Here is a 25,046-nt window from a genome sequence, read left to right on the forward strand (position 1 = left end):
ACCGTCTTAAGTGTCATTGTTAAATTATGAATGCAAATGTATAAACATAGGAATTATTGCATAAACGATACGTGCGGTGTGTATTAACAGTGACAATACAATATAGAAATTATGGCACGAAGGGGCTTGTAATGGCGAAGTATATAAGCATGCTGTCGACTGGCTGTAGTGATGAAATGTACGGACGAGCCTGGCTGTAGTATGACATCGGTAGTTCAGTGACAAAGTGTAGTGACGGTGAAACTGAATCTCTGACCTTGCCAACCTACACCTCCGCGTGCTCAGTACGGTGCAACTGAGTGCGTACGCTGGCTTCTAGAGATGACTCTTTGCGGGGTAGCACTTGAAACGCGGCTTGCATTTGCCGGCCGCGGGCGACCTCGCGGTGACCGTCTGGTTAGGCATGAAGTAGCGCACCATAAGTTCACTCCTGGTGAACGCTGGCCAGTCCGCCGACCTGCGTTTGTACCGTTTAAACAAACCCTGTTACAATATTTCTTTGACCGAACGCCAAAGATAACAAGACAGAGCGAAACAAAAAGATAAGGAATTCAGTTTCGCCCTGGAGTAAACCACAAATTTCTAAGATAGCAATAATTTACCTGTAACATCTAGCTTGACGGAGGCACATTTTTTATTCGTAACATGCCAAACTTTGTGTACAAATTGACACTTGATGTGTGGACGATGCTTGACTTGCAGACTTACCACTGTATCATCGCCTGGATTTCAATTCATTAAATCCACTTTACTGACTAGCCTTGGGGGACATATAGGTATCACTGTGCTGCAATTCATGGTATACCTAACATTAAGCTTTTTCAGGTATATTTTAACATATCAAGTAGGTTTAATACATCATAGATCACGTATTTTGCATTATTTATAGTTCCTCTTGTCTGTCCGTTCATTACGATTGTCTCAGGTCATAAAAACTGCCCCCTAATTTTTTTTTCTCCGAATGTACACAACGACAGAGGTACCTTTTCATATAGCCCTTTCAAATACACTGAAGCAATACTGTTTGGCCGAGATGCCATCCTGAGGTTTTCGGAACCGAAAGTACCACGCTGATAAGTAATCGTCGGCGCTCAGTACACTAGGAAAAATGACAGAATTCAATAGATTCGCCTAGGTGACTAAGCAGTGGAGCTACCTTCCAGAGCGGTGTCAATTGCCTGACAGGTTCCAGAAAAAATGGATATCTCTAGACTTGAGCAGTGGGACGACCTTCTAGCCGACTCGGACCCGCAGCACCAGCTCACGCTGGTAGAGTGAGCCAGAGAATTCTGGCCAGTACTCCTTCCCCAACGTCTACCTAACCTAATCTCTACTAATGTAGTTTCTCAATCAATCAATCAATCAATCAATCAATCAATCAATCAATCAATCAATCAATCAATCAATCTATCTATCTATCAATCAATCATAATCGAGTGCACTGCCTGCAGGTGTGGAAACACAGTAAGGAACAGGCTGTTCGAAGCATGAAAATAAATTGCTTAATAGTTTAGTTTGAGGATGACGATCACTTTCAACAAATTTGTTGAACTGACCGCGCGAATAACTGCACCGATACTCACCCGTTGTCGATGAAGCCGAGTACGGCGTCGGCGAAGCCTCTCGCTCCAGGTGGCTCGAGGTAGTCCTCGGCGCCAAAATGAAAGGCGGCGTCGAAGTCGTCGTTGTGCTGTGGCGCCTGTGCGGGCGTGACGGCCTCGTGGTCGACCAGACCGAACTTGTAGACGTGCACAACCGCCGTGTCCGACAAATACTCGGCGAAGGCCAGTGCGGGGCAGACATAGAGCGCCTCGTCCAGCAAGGCGCCGTAGTGGAGAAACGCGTGGCCGGCGTCGTTCAGCGACTCCAGGTCCGTGTGCAGGTTCTCGGCCTCCAGGATCTCCTCGCCAAAGGTGAACGTGAAGAGCGCTGAGGCGGTGCTGCGGTGCTGGTCGGGCGTGAAGTGCGCCCACGAGCTGTTCGTCGAGGCGTCCAGGAAGCGCGCGAAAAAGTGCGTCCCTTCGCCCCGGCCGAAGCCTACCAACACTGGCAGCGGAGTAGGAAGTCGTGGGGCCACAGCTGCCGCAGCCCCTCTGGGGGCCAGCACAGGCCACCTCTTGGATGCTATCAGCTGGAAGCAATGATATACTACTAAATATAGCGTATTATCGCGGTTGAAAGCGTTTTATGACGCTACTCTACTGGTTTTGTTAACCCATCCACAAGAGAGGACAATGGGGAGGGCAGATCGCCTAGCAGGCCCAAGTGCCAAATTCGTTGTAGACTCCGTCACTGTGGCCTCAATTTTAATGGCACAGTTCTATCTGCTGATGGGGATGGCTTGCTACGGCTGCGTCTGCTTCATCGTTTATATACTTAAGAAACATTAAAAGATCCCTCTCTCCTAGGTTCGCACCATATCAGTCAAGCTTACTTATTTCCGAAGTTTACGCGCCACTGAAGGACAGTGTGAGCTCAGGAGAGCTGCGTTAACCCTTAATAAACCCTTCCCACGCCTCACCCACTGCACGTGCCCTTTCCGCAGTGTGCATATGAATATGCAAGGAAAGGAGAAGAGAAAAACATATAACTTTGTGCTAAAGAATACGCTTTGAGTTGAGGAAGCATTACACTGCGAGGCGAGTAAACGCAGTGATAACTATAGGCAACGAACCTTAGGATCGACGGGCACTAGCGGGTCTCCGTATGTGGGCAGGAAGGGGCTCAAAGTCTGCGAGAAGTAATCGTCGACGGGGAGGGTCACCAGTGCCGCCGTGTACGCCGCCTGGAGACACGCAAGGGCGTGGCGCTCATCCTCTGCCTCGTCAGCAGAGGTACACAAGTTGGCCACCACCAGCCGCACGTTCTCCGCGTCAGCACACTCGCCCAGGCACGACAGCGGTGAGCCTCCCTGTGCACCACGGGTGTGAATCCCTCTTAGCGCATAGCTGTGATCGCAACTTTCCAGGCGCTCTTCAACAGTTGATGAAGGCAACTTCCCATGGATGTTTTCAGTGCTTTAACTCTCGTGGTTGCTACCGTTTCTATTGGCAGTAATGGACGCGTTCCTTGCTCGAGAAGAAACGATAAACACTTAGTTAAATGACCCATGGCTCCTTCATCGCCCTGAGGTTCAAAGTCCTCCTGCTTGCCGGTGAGTAGCTGCTGCAGAAGAGTGTGCCAAAGAGCGGTTCATTAGCCCTGCTGATCAACTCTTGCCGCCAGTTAGGGAATGTTGCGACGAAGGAACTGACGCCGCGGCGTTTTGGCTCTCGGACTGTTCCATATAGGTGAGGACGAATGTGGGATGGAACCGCTCACTAAAATATTGGTTGCATGCTGGTACTGTCCTATTTTGTGTAAGATCAAGTCACAGGACCACCGCACATAATCATCGCCTTTGTGCTTTGCTGAGGAGCCCGACGTGCTTTCTCGGACAGGAACTTGGTAGTCTTGGGAGTTCTCGTGCAGCTGTACGTTATTAGGGAAAGGAAAGGAGATGAAAGATATGTAGAAAACCAGCGAAAAGGACGCATTCACAAGGAGGAGAAGTACACAGGACAACGCTGGAATCCAGCGTTGTCCTGTGTACTTCTCCTCCTTGTGAATGCGTCGTTTTCGCTGGTTTTCTACATACCATGCACCAACTGGCCCAACAAGCTACGCTTCTTCATAAGGAGACGAAAGACACGCAAAGTGGTGTCTCGTGACTTTCGCAGCGTGAAAAATATTTGATTTTGCTCACCAGACCTACGCATTTGTCTTCCAACGCAATAAGGATGTAATTGGCTGAGAAGCCATAAGAGGGGAAAATTGTAGGGTACAATTTTTGTAGGGGCCTGGCTGCTCCTAACGGTAGGCCTTGGCTGGCCTAGGTTGCTCTTCCCGAGCGACCAATCATTGCATCAACTGCCACCTGCGGAGGTGGGCAGGCCGTGATGTTCCCGCAAGGTCACGTGATTTAGGTGGCCCACTTGCCTCCTGGGCTGCTCTCTGGAGCCCCTTGGCAAAGCCACGCGCGTGAATTTCCGCTCACAAAAGTGACGCCCACAACGCCGAGAACGGATTTTCTCGGGGCCTTTACCGCAACCGCGTTAAGAGGGCGACTTTGTTTAAAGCTTTCGCTCAAAGCCACCGCTAATAAAGGCACGCAAAGAGACAGGGACGAAGCACCGAAGTAAATCGGCTCAGGGGCCTGAAGTATTGCCAAGGGTATTTTCGAGTTTGCAGGTAGTTTTTCGCGTCCGTAATTTCTGTCTTCAAGCAAGTGAATGTAGTTGCCTGAGAGCAGTGGCAGAAATATCCTTGACAATACCAAAATAAGTAAAGAATCTTCGCATACAATGCAGATTGTGACGCCATCAGCACAAGAGTTTTTAAAGAAACAGAATCTCGACGGAAGGTGCTCTCGACGACAACTATGCTGTATTGCTTTCTATGACAAGAAATAAATCATCCATAATAAATTGAAATTCGAGTTCACGGAAATTTACCGAGCTGAGTTAAAGGCAGAATCTCCTCGTTTGCACATTAGTTCTATGTGGCAAATAAGGTTAAATGCGGGATGGGAGCAGGTATGCTGCCTGCAGTCGTCTGCATATTTTGGTGGTGAGAGAAGCCTGCAGCAACGCCGCACCTGCAGCACAGCTCTTGAAAAGAGTGAGCTCCCCCCGAGCGGCGACAGGATGTGCAGTCCAGCGCTGATGGCCCCGGCGTCCACTCCCCAGAGAACCAGGCTGCGAGGGTCTCCGCCGAACGCGGCCGCGTTCCCCTTGATCCACTGCAGGGCAAGGTGCTGGTCCCACAGACCTTGATTGCCCGGGAAGCCGCTTACGTTGGCGTACAGGAAGCCGAACACGCCAAGCCTGCAACATGTAAAAGCCTCATGAGCTAAGAACCAGGCGGCCGTTTTTTTGCCTCTGAACAGCTGCTCTTTTATCAGCGATACGTATACATCGCTCTTTCTATGGGGTAAGCAACATTGGCACTGCCGTCGTATTTCGAAACCAAGGCCACCATGCGATGACATGCAGACCAGTGGATGCCATACGTATGATAGTGCGAGGAGCTGCAGGATGCACACGCATCTAAACAGGCTCGTCTTTTATGCGAAGCATATTAACGTAGGTTTCGGGCCTTCGCGCGACGCCCGGCGGTGGCCACCATTGACCTTCAAGTAGGCCACGTGACATGACGTCACGTGATGACGTCACACCGGCTGCAGATGGGGCCTCATATCGCGCCGTCGGTCGCCTCCCGGCGGTGGCCCTCATTGATCTTGAAGTGAGATCACATGATGTGACGTCACGTGATGACGTCACACCGGCTGCAGATGGAACCTCATATCGCGCCGTCGGACGTCGCCCGGCGGAGGCCTCCACGCTTCGGTTCGCGCCGTCGCGCGCCACGCGGGGCCGCGCCACCATCGCTGCATCACGTGATATGTGACGTCACGCCAGGGATGAGGCGGCGCGCGCCCGCCGTCGCGTCAGTCTCTGTGCCCGCAACCGCGCCAGCGTCTTTGCGCCGGGCGTGTATGCGGTCAAGATGCCTCCAAACGCTAAGGACATGCTTCGCATCCACGGGGCTTAACCTTGATAAGCCTCCAATTTTTTTTTTCTGCAAGCTTTTGCTGCATGCAGCAGTCCCTCCTACGAAGATGCAGCTTCGCCGGAATTACGTGTACCTGTCTTTACCATCATCACACGTCACAATTCAGCGTTGAATTCGAACGATGCGAACTTATCGGAACTTATCCGCGCACTTCTCGGACACGGCACAGTGACACCGTTGGATGCACCGGAAAACGTCACTCAGGCGTTCTTCTTCAGTGAATGAACAGGGCAGCTGCAGGATGCACACGCGTCTGAACTGGCTCGTCTTTTTTGTGCTGGTCAGTAACAAGCAGCGCCTTAAATTTAAAACTAATTCTCTGTGCTCGCTTGTGCTCCCATGCTCAGAGGTGTTATGTGAGTGTGTTGAGAGTTGCTTCTACTCATTCTGCCTACGGGTGACGTGCTTGTTGAGTGGGGACGTTGGAGCCAATCCAGACCCCACCTTGTCAGTGTCTAATCAGTTGGAAACCATTATCGAAACTCAGGAAGTGTGTGCAACTCAGCTGAAATCTACCGGGGTGAAGTTGGACGGTCATATATCAGAATAAAACCGAAGGATGGCTTTTATTGAAAAAAAAATAAAATTTTGCACACAGTCAATAAAGAAGGTAGAGGAATGTGGGAGTTCTGTTCTGGAGCTACGAGAACAGATTGCATCACTGTGTAGCAAGTTTGATGACCTATTTATCGCTCTTGGTGTAGTAACTTTATTATCTTTGGGGTCAAGGAAGATAGCAGAGAAACTCCGAGGAGCCCGAGGGATGCTGTGTTAACAGAAGTGTTTGAAAAAAAAAAAACTAGGTATTACGGTCGGGAGCGTTGAATGCGTACACCGCTTTGGCACGCAATTATAAGAAATGGATCGACCAGCGATAATGCCTTTCTCTGATTTTAATGAAGAAATGAACCTCATTAGGAATGCGAAGAAGCTGAAAGGCTCAGGAAGGTTATTATCTGAGGACTACCCGCTTTGAACTTAAAGAGTACGGAAACTGCTGTGGTGTACCGTTAAATATAATTGCAAAATTAAGATAAGGCATACCTAAAATTTGACAAGGAAGCTTTCAAAGGCGACACATATGTCTGGGACGAAGAAAGGAATGAAACCCGGAAACTTACCATTTCAAATGAACGCAAAGATGATTCCGAAGGCGAGTATTCTGGAAGTGTCAATGTTACCTTATAACCTACAGATATTGTCACACGGAATCAGAAACGAAATACTTATAAATTACGAGCTAATGATACCAGATCGTTGCGACTCGTTTCCTTCAACGCTCAAAGCATCGGAAATATGACAGCCGAACTCAAAGCACTCCTTCACGGCCTGAACCCGCACATTACGTTTCTGACAGAAACCTGGCTTCATTCTGAAATCCCCAAGTCAACTCCCGGCTCGCGGTTTTCCCGCCGCCGCGTTCGCATGACAAACAAACAAACAAAACCTCAAGGCACAGTGCGCCAATAATTTGCAGATGTTGAAAAGGGTGGAAAAGAAAAGAAAAAAAATGGCTGAGGCTTAGCTAAGGTTAAGCCTAGTCAGATGCGAATCATATTGATGGCTAGGCTTGGTAATACATAGCTTTCCTTGGTTAAAGTTCATCCCGCTCTTCATCGCCCGTTCGAAATGCGCGGGAATGCCGCTCGAGGACATTCCGGTGTCTGTGCGATGGCATCGTTCGCCCTCTCCCAGCGCGTGACGGCGATCTGTCGTGACGTCATGTGTCACGTGGTTTGTCACGTGGTGTGTCGTCACTGTACCACGTGGTCTGCACGGCGTGCAACCACAGCGACGGCGCGTAGTGGACCCTCATCTTCCTCTGTCGTGACGTCATGTGTCACGTGGTGTGACGTCACTGTACCACGTGGTGTGCACGGCGTGTAACCACGGCGACGGCGCGAGGTGGACCCTCATCTTCCTCTGTCGTGACGTCATGTGTCACGTGGTGTGACGTCACTCTACCACGTGGTGTGCACGGCGTGTAACCACGGCGAAGGGCTGCAGTGTACCTCCGTCTTCCTCTGTCGTGACGTCATGTGTCACGTGGTATGTCACGTGGTGTGACGTCACTGTACCACGTGGTGTGCACGGCGCATAACCACGGCGAAGGGCTGTAGTGTACCTCTGTCTTCCTCTGTCGTGACATCATGTGTCACGTGGTATGTCACGTGGTGTGGCGTCCTGTACCACGTGGTGTGCACAGCGCATAACCACGGCGAAGGGCTGTAGTGTACCTCCGTCTTCCTCTGTCGTGACGTCATGTGTCACGTGGTGTGACGTCACTGTGCCACGTGGTGTGCACGGCGCATAACCACGGCGAAGGGCTGTAGTGTACCTCTAGTAATATGCTTCGCATAAAAACAGAGAAGGAACATGAGAGAGAGCCACGGTTCTAACGAGGAGCAATGTTAACTTGCGACAGTCGGGAAGGGTGCCTGAGCATTGCACCGACAGCTCCCCGTTCCCACAACATGCAAGCGCTCGCTACCCGGCGATAATCCTAGGAGGGGGAGGAGTAGTCTTGCCCCTCCAGGGTCGCGAGTGGTCAACTGTGGGGGCGGGGGGGGGGGGTTAGGCAAAATTGTCGCTGCCGCACTGCGACATGTTTCTGAAAAACAGGCGCCTTCCCTACCTCTGCTGCACAAGTAAATGACGTACACGGCGGGCACGACTTTGTGACACAAATGGACGCTGTTTTTCTTGACTTCGCCAGAGATTTTGATGAGGTACCGCACACTAAACTCAGAGAAAAGCTTGCTTTACACTGCGGGAATCAATCCTAATGTTATTGACCTCATTAGAACCTACTTAGAAGACAGATTTCAATAAGTTCATGTTAACGATGAGTACTCTGATGCACTTCCGGTTTCATCTGGTGTTCTACAAGGATCAGTTCTGGGGCCTATCCTATTTTGAATTTATTTAAATGACATAACTAATCTGGTTGATTCCGAAGTTAGAGTTAAACTATTTGTAGATGACTGCGTTTTATACTCCTTAGTTAACTCCACATCGGACCAAGTTAAGCTTAACGGTAAGCTGCAGAAGATATAAAACTGATGCAACTAATGGGGTATATTTCTTAAAGGGATAATAAGGCGGTTTTCGAATCAGCCAATTTTTTAGGGCTTTGAAGTAGTGTCATTGCTGATCACGCCTGTGAAATTATTTTTTTGATTTTGGCTAAAACAGTGCCGCAATCACCAATTGAAAGTGCGATGTCTAAATCTCCCGCGCCCCGCGCGTGCGCAGGAGAGGAGAACAGCGGAGAGGGAAACCTCGTCCATGTCGGCCAACGTGACGTCATGTTGAGGAGCCGGGGATACTTGGGCGCACCCGAGCGAGCTTTCAGCGCGCGTTGTTTCTCGTGCTGCATGCGTTGTTCCTCGTACTGCGCGCGTTGTGACGTACAAAGCGTGTCAGCCGACCTTGAAAATCAGATTCAACACGAGGTACCACTCTGCGGTCGCGTCCACGAACAACTACGGCCGCGACTGTGTCGTCTTCCACTGTTTTCCGCAAGATCATAAGCTCGCAGCGAAAGCGCTCGCTGCTGCGACGATGAATTCAAGCCGACCAAAGCAAGCCTACTGTGCTCGAAGCACTTTCGTAAGAGCGGCTACATACAGAGCTTGTCCCCAATGTGATCTCTGGAGATTTCTGTCGAAAAGGCGCGGCTGAACTATGACACAGTTCCTTCGATTTTCTCGCGCATGAGAGGCGTGTCACCATTCCCATGAAGCGCCTGTTCTAAAAGTAGAAACATGCTCGCTTAGACCCTGCAGAAACCTTAGAGAGGCTCAAGTATGTGTCGCTCTCCTCAGCTTAGGTGCGGCCAAACCACCTGAGGCGTGCTCAGCAAGGCTTGGTTAGTGATTTTATACTCGGTTCGACGTGTCCAAGCCAGCAAGCAAGCATTCAAATGCACAATAAAGCAAACAAGCAAGCATCGAAGTTCTTCATATGCGGCATCTCGTTTAATCGTTGCTAAGCGATTAAAATGAAAGCGTTCTACGTTCTGATTTCTGATGCAAATTTAAGAGAGAAATGAATGCCAACCAAGTTTTTGCGAAAAAAAACCATGTTTCGCAACCTTACTCGGTTTCTTAATCAAGTTGTGGCAGCGGGCGAGTTGCAGCTAGCTTGGCTTTTAAACACACATGTATTTGGCCACTACTTCACTGAACCTAAACTGCAAATCTAGGAAGGGCGAACGTTTCCGAGGCAGCGATTACTATTTTCTGGCATCTGCTGAACGCGCCACGAGTGAAGCAGCAGCCTTGTGCGCGTATTTGGCTTGGTATCCAGCGTACAATGATTGCGTCACTATCCTGTGGTCGCATTCCTCGCAGCGCTTGGCCACTGCGCTTCGCTCATTTTGACATCAACTTTGTGCTGCTCCATCGTTTCCTTGAAATACTTTCTTGCCCCAATCTACAACGCCAGGTACTGAGAACAGGATTGTTTGTACACAGCGCTTTGGCCTTTTCTTTAGGATGACGCTTTTCAGGCGAGCCAGGAGGCGTCCGGTGGTGGTAATTGACTTGAGTATTGTTCGCACCCCTTTCTTTCCGAGAATATGAGCCGAGGTCGTGCTGGCATCCTTTACGCATGGTCTGCATACGCGTCTTTCACGCTGGCGTATGCTTGTGCTAGGCGTAGAATTTTTTTGCTTGTGTCTTTTTTTTGCTTTCAGGTGATACGTGGAATGAACACACTGTAGTATCCTTTTCTTTGGAGGTCAGTAAAAAAAATAGTCGCCATATTCGCTTTTACAACACCACGGAAAACTGCGATGTGCACTCAACGCAGCGCCGGATCCGCATCGGCAGCTTCTCCAGTCCTCAAAGTGACGTCACGACCTCTCTTGACCAACACGGGCGGCGGCACGCCCCACGTCGTGCCCCGCGGCACGCCCCACGTCGTGCCCCGCGGCACAGGCCGCATATTTCTGCTAAAAAAAGGCAATTCGCGCTTGTTTTTGCCTTATTTTGATGCGATATTCCAGTATACAGCACGAAAAATTATAGGACGACGCTGCCAGCCTGATTCTAAAAAAAAGTGCTTCAGTCTCCATTTAACGTTAGTAAATGTTTGGCATTTATAATTTGTAAAAAGAAAACTGTTATGACACATCAATATTGTATGCCGGAGTACCACTTCCAGAATCCTCGTCTGTGAAATACCTTGCAGTTCAGATAACTAATCGCCGAAACTAGGATCCCCACATCAATATTACTTGCGGGAAAGCTCTCAATACTCTGTGGTGTTTGGGACGGAAACTGCAGAAGACCCCAAAGCATGTGAAACTGGCGCCGTATAAGGCTTTGGGGCGGCTTCGTCTGGAATATGCCTGTTGTTTATGGGACCCATTTACGGCCAAGAATACTTCCAAACTCAAAAGAGTACACAGGACCGCCTCCCGTTTCATTTGCAACAGATGCAAACGAACAGACAATGTAACAGCTATGATCAGTTCTATTGGCCTTGAATCCCTTGAGGCAAGGCGCACTGACACGAGGTTGAAATTTTTGTACCTAATATATAATAATCTGATGACAATAAACAATCATGATTATGTTACTCCTGTTTCGCGAGCAAGTAGGCGTTATAACCATAAAAAATGCTACAAGAATTTCGTCCATACTGTAATACAGTTAAACAATCGTTTTTTTGTCAAATCGATTACAGCGTGGAATGAACTGTCGAAGTGTGTAGTGAATAGCCCCAATGTAGAAATGTTTCCTGATAATTTGAGATCCTTTTGTATGTGAAACCTTTGTTTTTTTTTGCTTCTTTTTTCGCATCATCTGTTTGCTTTTGCATGACGCTCGTGTATATCTTGTTTATTTTCACTAGTAACTGTGCTCACCCCTGCTTGGAGTAAAGCGACTCCACAGTATAAATAAATAAAGTATACCGCCCATCCTTAAAATGTTTGTGTGGTTTGGTGTTCATGGGGTTTAACGTCCCAAAGCAACCCAGGCTATGAGGGACGCCGTAGTGAAGGGCTCCGGAAATTTCTACTACCTGGGGTTCATTACGAATGTTTAAATGTTTGTAGTGACGCTTACAGCGTTATCACGTTTGTGCCTTCGTCACACTTTACGTTTCTACTTATGGTTTCGACATGAACACGCGCCTCTTAGAAAGCCTGATTTTCACGTTTAAGTCACGGCCAATCTTTTAAGCGCATTCCTACCCGCACCTTATTCTTCTGCCACGCAGTGGTGTTATGGGATTCCTTACCTGAAAACGTAGTCACGTGCACAAATCGAAAAACATTCAGAGAAGGATTTTTCAGCTAAACATAATAATCCGGAACAAACTGCACTTCTTGCTTTCTTTTCTGCTTTGTATTTCTGTTTTCTATAATTTTCTCAGTCGACGTTATAATAATGATTTTCACTTATTATTTTTTGTTGCATTTTCGCGTTTTGCTGTAGTCTTGCTTATTTGAACGGGACAGCGTTAAGCCTCCCGTTCTGCAGAAAGCCCGGCGTCGTCGGCGACGTTGTGAGGGAGAAGCCTTCCACTAGCAACCAAGGTGGGCCACGTAAGTCACGTGACACTGCGGCGTCATCACAACCTGCTCACCGCATTGCGAGAGGAACGACCACCGTGGCAGGTGGCAGTTGTATTGACTGGTATTCGGCAGCGAGAGGTTCTTCGGGAAGAGCAACCTGGGTCGCACAAGCGCCACAGGTGGCCGCTCCTGCCATTGCAGAGTAGTGGCGCATTGGTCACTGCTCCAGTGCGCAAGGAGTGGTATGAGCCATAGATCTATGAATGTAAAGTAGAGAATTACCAATACCACAATCATGAGCATTAACTTATCCTGTCATACCGTTAAGGCGTAGATTAGATGTCCCCTCATATTTTTTGCTCTTCCTTTATTTCACGTTGTATGTTGCTCATCCCTTTTTCCGGCATTTTCAAGGAAAGCTAAGCATGTTAACCTGCCTCCCTTTATGAAATGTCTTTTGGCCCTGAAAGAAAAAAAATAGATAAAATGGATTTAAAAGTGAGTAGACCCGTATCGTGTCGTGGAAACGACTGAGCGTATAAAATAGCCTGATAATTGAAAAAAATGACATTTAGTTCAGAGAGTGGACCCATTCTATTGCTCCACAGCGGCAGGCAGGAGAGCTGCTCACAATGACTTCGCAATGCATGTTCGTCATCGCGTGACTTCCTTGGCAGTAGGCGCTGTGGTGGCTTTCAGTTGAAACCCTAGCTAATGATTCTCCGCTCGGGACAGGGCTGAAAGCGTGGCGAACTTTTTCCAGAGGCCTTTAAAAGCGCTTGTTTCTCTTGCTCCTATGTTCGTCCCATGCTGCTCTACCATCCGCCACCTCGAGACTTTGAATGCGGGCGCAGCGCACCTGTAATTGGGCACGGCGACAACGCAGTCGCAGCGCACAGCCATCAGCGCTCCATCGTACTGGCGCAGCCGGTTGGAGCCGTGCGTGAAGTGCCCTCCGTGCAGGAGCACCACCACGGGCCGTAGCTTGGCCGGGCTTAGGCTGGGTGTCCACAGGTTTACGTGCAGGCAGTCTTCAGTCCAGTCGGCGCTCGCTTTGCCTCGCTGCCGCTCGTGCGCGCGCAGCCACTGAGGCGGGCATGGTGGTGCCTGCGCTCAAAGAGTGCCATTGAGAACGACAAACGAGATTTTAGCAAGGTAGGTGAGGTTTGACGTGCCAATGCTGCACATATGTGGGTCATGAGAGACGCTATAGTGCAGTGTTTCCAGAACTCTGTAACGTATAAGCTGACATAATCGCCGAACACAAGGCCGATTTTGCAGCCTTCTCGCACCGAAATGCGGCTGGTGCGGGAGGGATAGAACCCTGCGGTCCAGGGGTTCGTGCCCATCGAACCTGAATTGGGAGAGGGTCCGAAAGTTCTTCCCCGAGCGAAAAATATTCCGTGTTCAAACCACACTGGCCCTTATTTTCTTTCGAGAGGAAAGGTTGAGTAACTCTATGCGTAGATTAGACTGTTCCCTTGAATCACAGCCTCCAAGAGTTGGCCCTAACCGGACCCTTGATACTGGAATTTAGCTATAGCGTACTGCTTTAGAAACGGTTGCACTGAACCGCGGGTGTACAAAACTATATTTTTAAAATTTTGGATGGCCGACACAGTTACTTTTTTCCACGGCAGAGGAATGCACATGTTTGCGGAAAAGAAAAGTGCCAGAAATCAACCCGAAGCCATCCACTACGGTACGCTTCACACCCCGAAGTCCTGATATACCCCGTAAAACGGAATCCGTCAACCTCTCGTACTCGATTCCCTTTTAAAAAGTGGAAAGGGGAGCTCACCTTGAAGGTGGCCCTGAGCTCCCCCTGCCACGGGCGTATGGGCGTGGGTCTCTGGAAGCGGGCGACTCCCAGCGGCGGCTCGGCGTATGGAATCCCGTAGAAGGCGAGGACGCTGCTGTTGCCCGCGTCTACCCACAGTCCGCGCAAGCTGCCGCTGCTCGTCACCACCGAATGGCTCAGTTCCGCCGAGCGACGCTGCCCGTGTGCTTGCCCTCCGTGCCGCCCCAAGTAGAGAATCCAGAGAGCCAGGGCTGCGGCCGTAGTCCAACACACCACCATGCCTGCGGGGTGTTAAGCTTCCAACACTTGCATCGCCTATTTTGCAGCGTACCATCATTAATAATCGATCGACAGAGATTATTGATTGAATGAATTTATTCAGCAAATACTGACAATGCTGCCGACAATCCTGCTCGAGGGCCCAGGGGGGATGACCAATGTGCCCATTCAGTTTAAAATTGCATCTTAACTCTCCCGTCTACGCTCTCCCGTGTATTCCGGTGTGTGCGCAGAACTGCACAGGTGCAGCAGTGCGATATTTCTCTCCACCTAGCTGCGCTTATCCTCCACAAAAGAGTACTTGTGCGGACACTGAACATGGTGAAACGGACCGACGTCTCCGATACAGCCTGCGCTTGCGTACTTAGGCTTCACTGGAAGCTAACGTTAAGATTTGAGGTCTAACGTCGTCTTGATAAAAGAGTACTAATGTATCTACAAGAGCAGATAGCAGCCTCGAAAATGACATGAGCCTCTGTGGAGAGCTCTGGGAAGAGAGCCGCAATAAGGGAAAACTCTATCGAAGGTTCAGTCAGGTGGTATGCTCTTTTGTCTTTTATGCAACGAAACGTGAACATAAATTGGAGGAGAGCCAGTAGGTGCGTTGCTGTCCACATTTAGCTTTCACAATCAACGTCGGAACAGGTCACATTAAATGGATTAGACAAACACACAGGTTCTCCCTGTACACTTGCCAACCAACATCGACACCCTCAAGCATGAAGCAATGCAACCTGGGCAGCGTGCACTTACAGCCGTATTCGAGGATTTGTGTCCACGCCTTGTCCTTCTCCTCGTCACAGGCCTCGGTCGTTTGTTGCTGGCCGCTTAGGCTAGACTCCCCATGCACGGTGTGCATACTATACGAGCCGGAAGGTGGTCGCCTGCTGGCCAGACTCGAGTCCGAACGTTGCTTCATGGCTACCGTCTTCTTCTTCTTCTTAAGACGTGGCGCGTACTCACATGGGGGGATTGGCCAAGGTGTAGTCGCATAAACAAGGAAATTTCGCTGGGCGATTAGGACAAAATATCCGAGCCAAGCGTGAATTTTGAAAAATGTATCGATGAAAAACGGCAGCTGAATATTTAAAGTTAAATAACAGTGAACATTTTGGTGAAAAAAAAAAAACTCCAAGAATTTTAAAAGAGCTAGCAAATCAGCCTACCAAATCAGCCCACCCTGCCACCCTGGCAGGTGGCAGTTAATGGTTTATCGCGATAGTTTTCTTGCGCCAATGAAAGCTCAGGCCTATTCCTGCAGTGTGGCGTGTCTGCCACAACGTTGTCAGAGCTAACGCAAGCAGGCCACATCTCTCTCTCTCTCACCACCCCAAGTACCTCAAAGCGCTATTGAGGCGTCCACTGACCAAGTCAGCCAGTTATGCGCACTTCATCTTCATCTAAAACGTTGTCAACGCCACCTCCTGTTAACACAATGAACGCCGACGGTGTATGGCTTCAGTGCTGCGTTTCTGCCACAACGTTGTCAATGCCAACGCAAGCTGAGCCCATCTGTCACTAGCGCCACGAAGCTTAAAGCACGACTAAGGGGTCCACTGCGCCAGGGGGCCAGTTATGCGCCTTTCCTCTGCTTTGGAAGCTCGCGCTCCTCATCGGTTTTGTAGCTTAAAGCGCGACTAAGGTGTCCACTGTTCCAGGGGGACAGTTATGCACTTTAATTTATCTGAAGGTCATATGAAGGTGAAAACCGTAGGCGCCGCGAAGAAAGCTGGAGGTCTCGTAGTGAAGCTTTCGCTTCAATATTGACCGTTCTATGAACGATGCGCCGACGTAAAACTCGTACGCCAGCGAGAAACAGGACGGCAGTGAAAATTTGAAATGCTGTTTTCTTCCGACCAGCCGAGGCCGCGTCTGCCTAGGCGAGACCGCTCAATCGCCCGTATCTTCCGCTAGAATAGGAAGAGAGTGTTGTCGAGCGCCTAAAAGATTTACCTTTCTACGCCTGATGCGCCGGGGTCAAATTCGTACTCCTGCGGTATATAGGACGGCCCTGAAAATTCGAAAAGTCTCCGTCTGCCTCGGCGAGGCCGGTTAATCGCCGGCGTCTCCGGCTCGAATAGAAGGAAAAAGAGCCCCCCCCCCCCCCCTCCCCCGGAAACTTTGGTGTCCTTGTGGTCCTCTCGGGGAGATCTGTACATTCGGCGCAGACTTCAAGATTTATGAACCCGGCGTGGGCGTACCACGTGTACCTGGATCTGAGGTCGCATCATAGATGCACGCACTGTGAGGCGAGAGGAATCCTCGACCAGATCATTTGGGAGTGTCCGAATTCTCCCGGGGCGGGCAAAAACATTGAGAGTAGAGAACCTTGGCAAACCCTTCAAAGAAGCCTATAACCATCTGGCGAAACAGGCCGCTATCAGTCAAGGACTCCCTGCCAGCTTCTAACTGCGGACGTGCAAATCCCCGTCTCCCAAGCCTGCGTGCCGGGGACGGGAATAAACGTCTTTTATGATGAAAATAAAAATTGTTCCATCAATCAGTCGATCAATCAATGAAAATCGAATAGAGGGAAAGAGGCGGCGATGGTGGCTAAACATTCGTCGTTCTGCGGCCAATAAACGGGAGAAAAATTCTATTCCATCGCCAGTAAGAACGCCTGTTGAAAATATGAAAAGCCATTAACGTCTCCCGGAGCGTCTGCCTAGGCGAGACCGCTCAATGGCCCGTATCTTAGGCTAGAATGGCAAGAAAGTAGCCGAGGAGGTGCCAAAGATTCATCGTTCTACGACCAATGCGCCCGTTTTAAAATCGTGCACCTCCGCCAGTCATGATGGCTGTAAAAATTCAAAAAGCTGTTAACGTCCGCTTGGGAGAAACAGCGTCTGCCTAGGCTGGACCGCTCAATCCTCCGTATCTTCCGCTAGAACATAAAGTGTCGGAAATAGTGCCGTAACGTTCGCTGTTCTACTACTGAGGCGCCGGTTTCAAATCCGTACGCCTGCAGCGGTAGAAAGGACGCCCCTGATAATTCAAGAAGTCGCCCACGTCTGCCTAGGCTTGACCGGTTAATGGCCCACCTCTCCGATTTATACTGAAGAAAAGAGGCGGCAATGGTCCCTAAAGATTCGCCATTCTGCGGCCCATACACCGATGTAAAATTCGTATTCCTCCGCCAGGGACAATGGCCATTAGAATTTGAAAAGCCGTTCACGCCTGCCAGGCGAGACCGCTCAATTTTTCCTATCTTCGGCTAGAATCATAAGAAAGTGGCGGAGATGGTGCTAAAACACTCGCCGCTCTACGCCCGATGCACGTGATTAAACTCCGCTAAAGAGGACGGCCGTCAAAATTCGAACAGTCGTACGCATCTGCCTAGTTCATATGCGTTTAGAAGAACGTCAATTTGGGCTAGATGGTGCATTATTTGAGACACAAATGGTAATAGCGCTGCAACAAGACGCACACAAGAAAGACTGACACAGGACATGCGCTAACTTTATCTGATTTTATTTAATGCATAGCCAGCAAATATACTGAAAATTTAAGGCGTGCGCAAAAAAACCGGTACAACAGGCATCAACAAAACCGTTCAAGATATGATATCTCAGTCTTGAAAAGGCGTACCGAGGTATCACTCACGCAATCTAATCCCCTCTTCCTAATGTGGAATGATTCCAAAAGCTCTCGCGCCTTCATATGCGCATGCGCATGCCTTAAATTTTTTATATATTTGCTCGCTTTGCAGTAAATAAAATCAGATGAAGTTAGCGCATGTCCTGTGTCAGTCTTTCTTGCGTACATCTTGTTGCAGCGCTATTACCATTTCTGTCTCATATGCGTTAATCTCCGGCATATCTGGCTAGGATAGAAAAGGCGGTGATGCTGCCAAAAAGCAAGTTCACAAATTGCTGCATCGGGGTGGTATACGAAATACCGCTTTCATGTGCTCTATTGGAGGCATTTCATATAATAGAGAGCTGTGCATTTTGTGTTCGCGATGCGTCTGCGACCCTCTTCAGATCAGCAATGGCATATCTTGAAGGTTCTGTTGATAGTGTAGTGTGGCAACTGGTATCTGCGTATGTCGTGGTTTTTTCCTTATATGTGCTGCGGTGTCAGTGAAAAAAGATGAAGTTTAGCGCCTGTCCTGTGTGGTCCTTTCTTGTGTTCGTCTTGGATGCGGTATAGTTCTTTTGTTGCAACATGCCCCATCTAGCCCAACAAGAAGTTCTAAATGAAGTTACAGTCCGTTATTTCAGACAATAGTTTCATTGGGTACAAAACATTTTCCGGCAACTTGGTTTAGAAGTTTACAGGGGACCAACGCCTTGGCCACTGCAGAAAATAAAACGAGTGCCTTGACCCACGCTGTCTTTGGGCATCATCAGCCTGACCACGCCCAATGCAGGGCAAAGATCTCGCCCATTTCTCTTCAATCAACTGTGTAATTTGCCAGCTGCTAAGTCCGTATCCCCGCAAACTTCTTATTCTCATCCGCACATATAAGTTTCCGCTGTTCCTTGCTACGCTTGCCTTCTCTTGGAATCCACTCCGTTACCCTTAAGGACCAGCGGTTATCTTGCCTTCGCATTACATGCCCTGCCCAAGCCCTTTTCTTCGTCTTGAATTCGACTAGGATATCATTAACCCGCGTTTGTTCCTTCACGCACTCCGCCCGCTTCCGATCTCTCAACGTTACACCTATCAGTTTTCTTTCCATAGCTCGCTGCGTTGTCCTTAACTTAAGGTGAACCCCCTTCGTTAGCCTCCACGTTTCTGCCACATAGGGGAGTACCGATAAGATACAGCTGTTTTGTTTTTTTCTCTTGAGGGATATTGCCAAACTACTAATGCCGCGAATCTTTGTAGCATTTGTTTGTTGTGTTTATTTGTTCATGCTTCAAGGCTGCCGGAACGCCGCTTTATCGCCTCGTTTGTGAAGCAAGAAGCGCCTAGAATTATCTCGATTGATCGCATCCGGACGGAGCCGATTCTAGTTTGCGCCAGAATGTTCTAGTCACTTCTAAAGCTTTATCTCGAAGGTTCGCTATGAGCTTTAAATAGAGCACGGCCGACAGCGGCGTTCATGCTGTTCGACGACCGCCGAGCACGCTATTTGCTACGCACGAGCTCTACAAAGGTTCTACAAAGTTTTCTACAAAGGTTTTGTGGAAACTTGCCACGAGTAGCTGAAGAGCTGCACGAAAACCTTTGCGCACCAGCCACAAGCCAAGAGCTGCACGCCATCCTGCAGAGTATGAATGCAGCCTCTGCTCCCGGTCCAGACGGCCTTCCAACAAGTTTTTAGTCAATGTTTTTTACCAGACCCAAGAAGCGCTGCTGAAGATGGTCAACGGCTTCCTCGCGGATGGGTTACGTCCAAACTCTTTCCGCGAATGTCGCCTCAAACTCATTCCGAAAGTGTGCGGTGACCCCTCCGACCCGCAAGCATGGCGGCTTATGGGCCGCCATGCTTGCGGCCCATAAGACTATAAAATAGTCGCATCTTTACTCAACAGAAGAATACGGACGATTCTGCCTCACCTAATCCACCGGGCTCAAACCAGCAGCGTGCCTGACCGCTCTGTGTTTTCTGCATTGGCATTCACAAGAGACCTGATCACATTTGCCAGCAGGACGGGCTTCACCGGATGCTTTGTTTCGCTCGATCAGGCGAAAGCATTCGATCCGGTGGAACACTCGTATATGTTCGGGGTCCTCGAAGCCTTCGGATTTCCACCGCTAATCATCAACAGGCTGCGCTTACTTTACGCGGACCTGAACGCTCGTCTCTCCGCAAAACGGCCACCAGAGCGTTCCCTTCTCAGTCACCCGGGGTATAAGGCAAGGATGCATCTCTCGCACGCGTTCTTCGTGTTATGCCTGGATCCACTCATCCGGGGCATTAACGACAGCCCATCCATACGCGGCTTCCCTCTGCCTGGTGAGGGCCAAATCAAAGTTTCGGCCTACGCCAACGACGTGTCGCTTTTCCTCAAGGACGAGGATAGCTACGCCTCTTTTTCGCGGCTGTTTCACGAGTATAGCCAGATATCCGGGGCCCTATTGAACAGGAGAAAAAAGCAAGGCGCTAAGGCTTGGCACCTTCACATCGAACCTTGCGGGCGAGGTGGAGTGGGTGCAGGGAGTGAAAGTCCTGGGAGTAGTATTCCTCACCAGCGGAGAAGTAGCCCGCGAAACATGGACTAACTTCCGCACGAACGCTGAGAAACGCCTCTCGGTGGCGCCAACTTTCCGCCTTTCAATGGCAGAGCGCAGCTATATTCGGAAGTCCACAGTCCTAGCCGCATGTTTTTTTGTCGCCCGCGTCGCAACCCCACCGCGCACGTTTGCACGCAGGCTAAACACGGCTTGTTTTTCTTTCGTTTGGACAGGCAAAACTTAGCTTGTTTCACGGTTGTTTATTCGCCTTCTGTCGTACATGGGTGGGTTCAGTGTACCTTGCATCCGCACCATGTGTAATGTGCTCGCCTTGAGAGGTGCACGCGATCTTGTGCGCAACCCATACTATCCCGGGAGAACACCCCTCGCATACTTCCTGGGTACAGCGCGTAACATGTTTTTTTCGCAACACGTGGTCGGCCCTACAGCCGAGCAGCCACCGGCATTTTTCGTTAACATGCGCCGCACACTGGCGTCGTTGAATGCCAGCGTGCCCGATCTGGATGTTGATGAAATCCCGGCCTCCAGGATCTGTGAGGCACTAACGGTAGCTCAGCTGACCCGCGAACAACTCCAGAAAAAGAGACGGGCACGCTGGCGCCATCTAACGTCAGCTGCGCGTCCTGCAGATATCAGGGACTTCGGCTGGTTGCGAGGCTGGCGGGTCCTGCACCCAAGAGACCGCCTTGCGACGTGGGGCGTGGCGCCCTCCGCCCGATGCCCGCAATGCGGTCTCTTAAAAACCTTAAAGCACGCAATGTTCGACTGTGTAGTGGCGGGCACCTTTTGGATTTTATTGTCACGCATGTTTGTAACCCGCCTGCAAGCACGCACTAGTTCGTTGGAAGTGTTTAAAAATATGCTGTTGTCTGTCGGCATGTTAGTTTTGTGGCGGCAGCGTGGAGTGGCTTCCTTAAATGGTCGTCCGCAAACAGCTATTTTTAAAATCTTGCAGCGCCTCCGGACGCGCCTCTTTGAGCAAGCATGCGTGGACGTAGTGTCATTGAGCGAGGCTGAGTTTTTGAGCAAATGGCCGAGTTACTTCATCGTCCTGCGCGGCGGTCGAGTGTCTGCCTCATTACTGCCCTACTGACATGCTCAGTGCTGCGTCACTGCGCATGTGCTTGAAAGATCAGAACTTTGAGTTCAGCAGTTTTGCTTTGTATTTTTGTATTTTTGTTGACATTAGAAAACAATAAACTTCTCTTTCCACGCCCGAGCTCGTCCAGAGCAAGCAAAGTTTTTTCGGCGCTGGCTTGCTGAGAAGTTTCGACAAATGCAGGTGGGCCTCGGATCCACTGGGACCCCGAGGTTCCGCAACCAGCCTCCTAGCCCAGGCTAGGGTGCCGGTGCTCGGGCAACTTCGTGACCTTCAAGCAGCAGCCCAGTCGGCCGCCCGTGACGTCGTGGGAGGCCCGGGACCTGCTGCCCCTCCGGTGTTCCGTGCGCCGCCCCCAAAGGCGCACTGTTTCCAGTTTACAGTTACTTCCGACGCGACGGCTGACGACATCGTCGACGGCATCGAGTCGGTTGTTGGCCCGAAAGGGCTAGAGTGCCTCCAGCACCATGGAGGCATGAACTTCTGTGTCGCCTTGGCCTCGGCAGCGGCGGCCGAAAAGATGCTAGTGGAAGGCGCCTTCAACGTGAACGCCACTTCCGTCCCAGTAGCCTGCGTGGGTCTTACCGTGGTCCACGTGACGGCTTTTCGTGTGCCGCTGTTCGTGGGAGACGCGGCGCTGGCGGCGGCACTGAGCTCTTTCGGCAAGGTGCTGGATATCACCCATCCCGTCCTCAAGGGCCGTCGTCACGTCGTCAACGGGACGCGCGTGGTCCGGATCGAGATGAAGCAGGCGGTGCCGAACTTCCTGACCGTCCAGGGCCACCGCGTTATGTTTGACTACCGAGGCGTCCGGAAGGTGTGTACCCGCTGTGGGCAGGACGGCCACATCGGCGCGGCGTGTCGAACGCCGCGTTGCGCTCGCTGCGAGGTGTTCGGCCACGACACGGCCGGATGCGGAGCGGCTTGCAGGGGCTGCGGTGGAAGCCACGCCACAGCGGAGTGCCTGCGGCCACGGTCGTATGCGGCGGCCGCCGCCTCGAGGAAAGACCTGAGCAAGGACAACGTGGCCGCAGAAACACGGAGCACACCCGCAGTCCGGACGTCGGTTGCCGACAACGACCCTACGACCAGCCGCCCGAGGGAGCCCGAATCCGCTCCAGCGACGGAGGTGCCCGGGAAGGAGCAGCACCACGAGGGGTCACCTTCAAATGAGGTGGAGCCGTTCGCTGCAGTTTTCACCGAACCCTTGCCGCCGCTTCCCGCTACAGACACCCACGACACCGTGAGCAGTAGCGACGACTCGAGCGTGACGTCGGGCGACCTGGAGGAGGTACCGGACAAAGACACGCCGCTTCGCCTGACAGGCGACTTGACGTGCGGGCAAGTGTCAGGGCCGACGACTCCTCGAGGTGCGGACGACGCGCGCTTCCCGTCACCAACCAGCCACACCCTCCCATCGGCGACCCTGGCGTCGGCTTCAGCTGCGAGCGTCGCCAAGACCACGCAGCAACCGGTGAGCGAGGCCACAAGCGCCGACATCCCCGAAAATATGGACTTTTCAAGACCCGACTGCAAACGTGCCCATCCTCGGAATCCGATCCGAATCCGAATGGAATGGAATCAGAAGGGACTGTTAACGAACGTTGTAGCAAAAAAGTGCCGCGCGCGTCAAGCGCCGCCCATGGCAGCGCTCTTTAGGTTGTATGTTATGCCGTCGGTGCTCTTAACAGTCATGGCGGTTGTGCATCACCTCTCCCTGAATGTTGGGGGATTTCAATCCGTAGACAGACAGAGAGAGGTGATGCACTTTGCCATGGCTAGGGGCGTCGACATCCTGTTTTTACAGGAATGCAACTTCCGTACTTCACTTGATGTGCTGAATTTCACCACCCGGTTTTCTGTTTTTGCTTATTTTTCGTTGACTGATTCTCATATGTGCGGTGTCGGTGTCGTTTTTGTAAACCCCTGCCTGCGTGCGGGTGCTCATTGCACTTTCGGGCTGGATGGCCGCAGTCTTGCGGTGGACTTTACACTAAACCAGCGGCGGGTACGTGCGTTGGTTGTATACGCGCCAGCACGGCAGACTAGTAGTTCCGATTTTTTTGAGCGCCTCGACTCATTTCTCCTTGATCCTTACCCCACTTTCATCGTCGGTGACTTCAATTGTGTTCTTAACATCGACCGTGACGTCCGCGGACAGGGCCACGGTCGCCGTTATTCCGGTGCCCCCGCGCTCCGCGATCTCGTGACTCAGTTCCGTTTGTCTGACGCGTGGGTGCAGCTTCACGGGGATGCCTTTGGAGCGACGTGGGAGAGAGCGCAGTCAGCAAGTCGGATAGACAAATTCTATTTTCCACCTGAGCTCGCTTCTTTTATCGTCAGCTGCGAGGTTCTCGCGTTCCCTGCCGGCACGCCGGTGATTTCCGATCATCACCCCTTGTCAGTCAGGCTCGACTTTGGTGAGGACACCCCACGTACTGTTACGTGGCGTATGGGCTCGAGCCTACTGGCAGAAACGGAAAGCCTGGCGTCGCTGCGTACGGCGTTGGCCGGATCGTCCAAGAGCTTCGTTGCAACTGATTCATGGGACGCACTCAAGACTCGTTGGCAGGCAACTCTGGTGGCGGCCGGTCAAGGCCGCAGACGCCGTGTAACGCATGCACTGAATGACACCCTCAAGCGCATCCGTATAGTGCAAAGGGGAGCACCCTTAACCTTTGCCATGAGCGATTACCTGAGCCTACTTAAAGCATGCTACCACTTGTTACTCTGCCAGTCATCACGGGCAGCTAGTCGCGCACACCAGCTCGGGCGGCCTATATCAGACCCGGCTGTGCTACGACACGTACGAGCAGGCACGGCAGAGGAATTCGCTCCCGCTACTGTGCCTTTCGTGGCACTCCCAGACGGCACCCAAAGCAAAACTACGTCCGACCTCTGCACGATCTTCGCAAGCCACTTCTCGAACCAGTTCTCTACGGACAGTTGGCTACATCTCCAAGATGGTTATGACGGGCTTCTACAAAGGTTTTTTGGAAACTTGAAACGTGTAGCAGCACTCCTGCATGAAAACCTTTGCGCACCAGCCACAAGTCAAGAGCTGCACGCCATCCTGCAAAGTATGAATGCAGCCTCAGCCCCCGGTCCAGATGGCATTCCAACATGTTTTAATTCAACATTTTTTACGAGATCCAAGGAGCGCTGCTGAGGATGGTCAACGGCTTCCTCGCGGTTGGATTACGGCCAAACTCTTTCCGCGAATGCCGCATCATACTCATTCCGAAAGCGCGCGGTGACCCCTCCGACCCGCAAGCATGGCGACCCATAAATCTCTTAAAGGCAGACTATAAAATCGTCGCTTCTTTAATCAACAGCAAAATGCGGACGATTGTGTCTCACCTAATCTACCGCGCTCAAACCAGCAGCGTGCCTGACCGCTCTGTCTTTTTCTGCATCGGCATTCACAAGAGACCTGTTCACATATGCCAGCAGGACGGGCTTCACCGGGTGCTTTGTTTCGCTCGATCAGGCGAAAGCATTCGATCGGGTTGAACACTCGTGTCTGTTCGGTGTCCTCGAAGCCCTCGGATTTCCACCGCTAATCGTCAACAGGCTGC

At 51.0% G+C, this 25,046-nt stretch overlaps 1 pseudogene; it reads right to left on the bottom strand.

The window, feature by feature from the left end:
* Positions 1–315: 315 nt before the first annotated feature.
* LOC149326386 (uncharacterized) lies at positions 316–15,141 on the bottom strand (annotated as a pseudogene).
* Between the last annotated feature and the right edge of the window lie 9,905 nt (positions 15,142–25,046).

Source organism: Amblyomma mixtum, chromosome 10 (genome assembly GCF_055824585.1).
Source record: "Amblyomma mixtum isolate Tamu chromosome 10, ASM5582458v1, whole genome shotgun sequence".
Taxonomy (NCBI): domain Eukaryota; kingdom Metazoa; phylum Arthropoda; class Arachnida; order Ixodida; family Ixodidae; genus Amblyomma; species Amblyomma mixtum.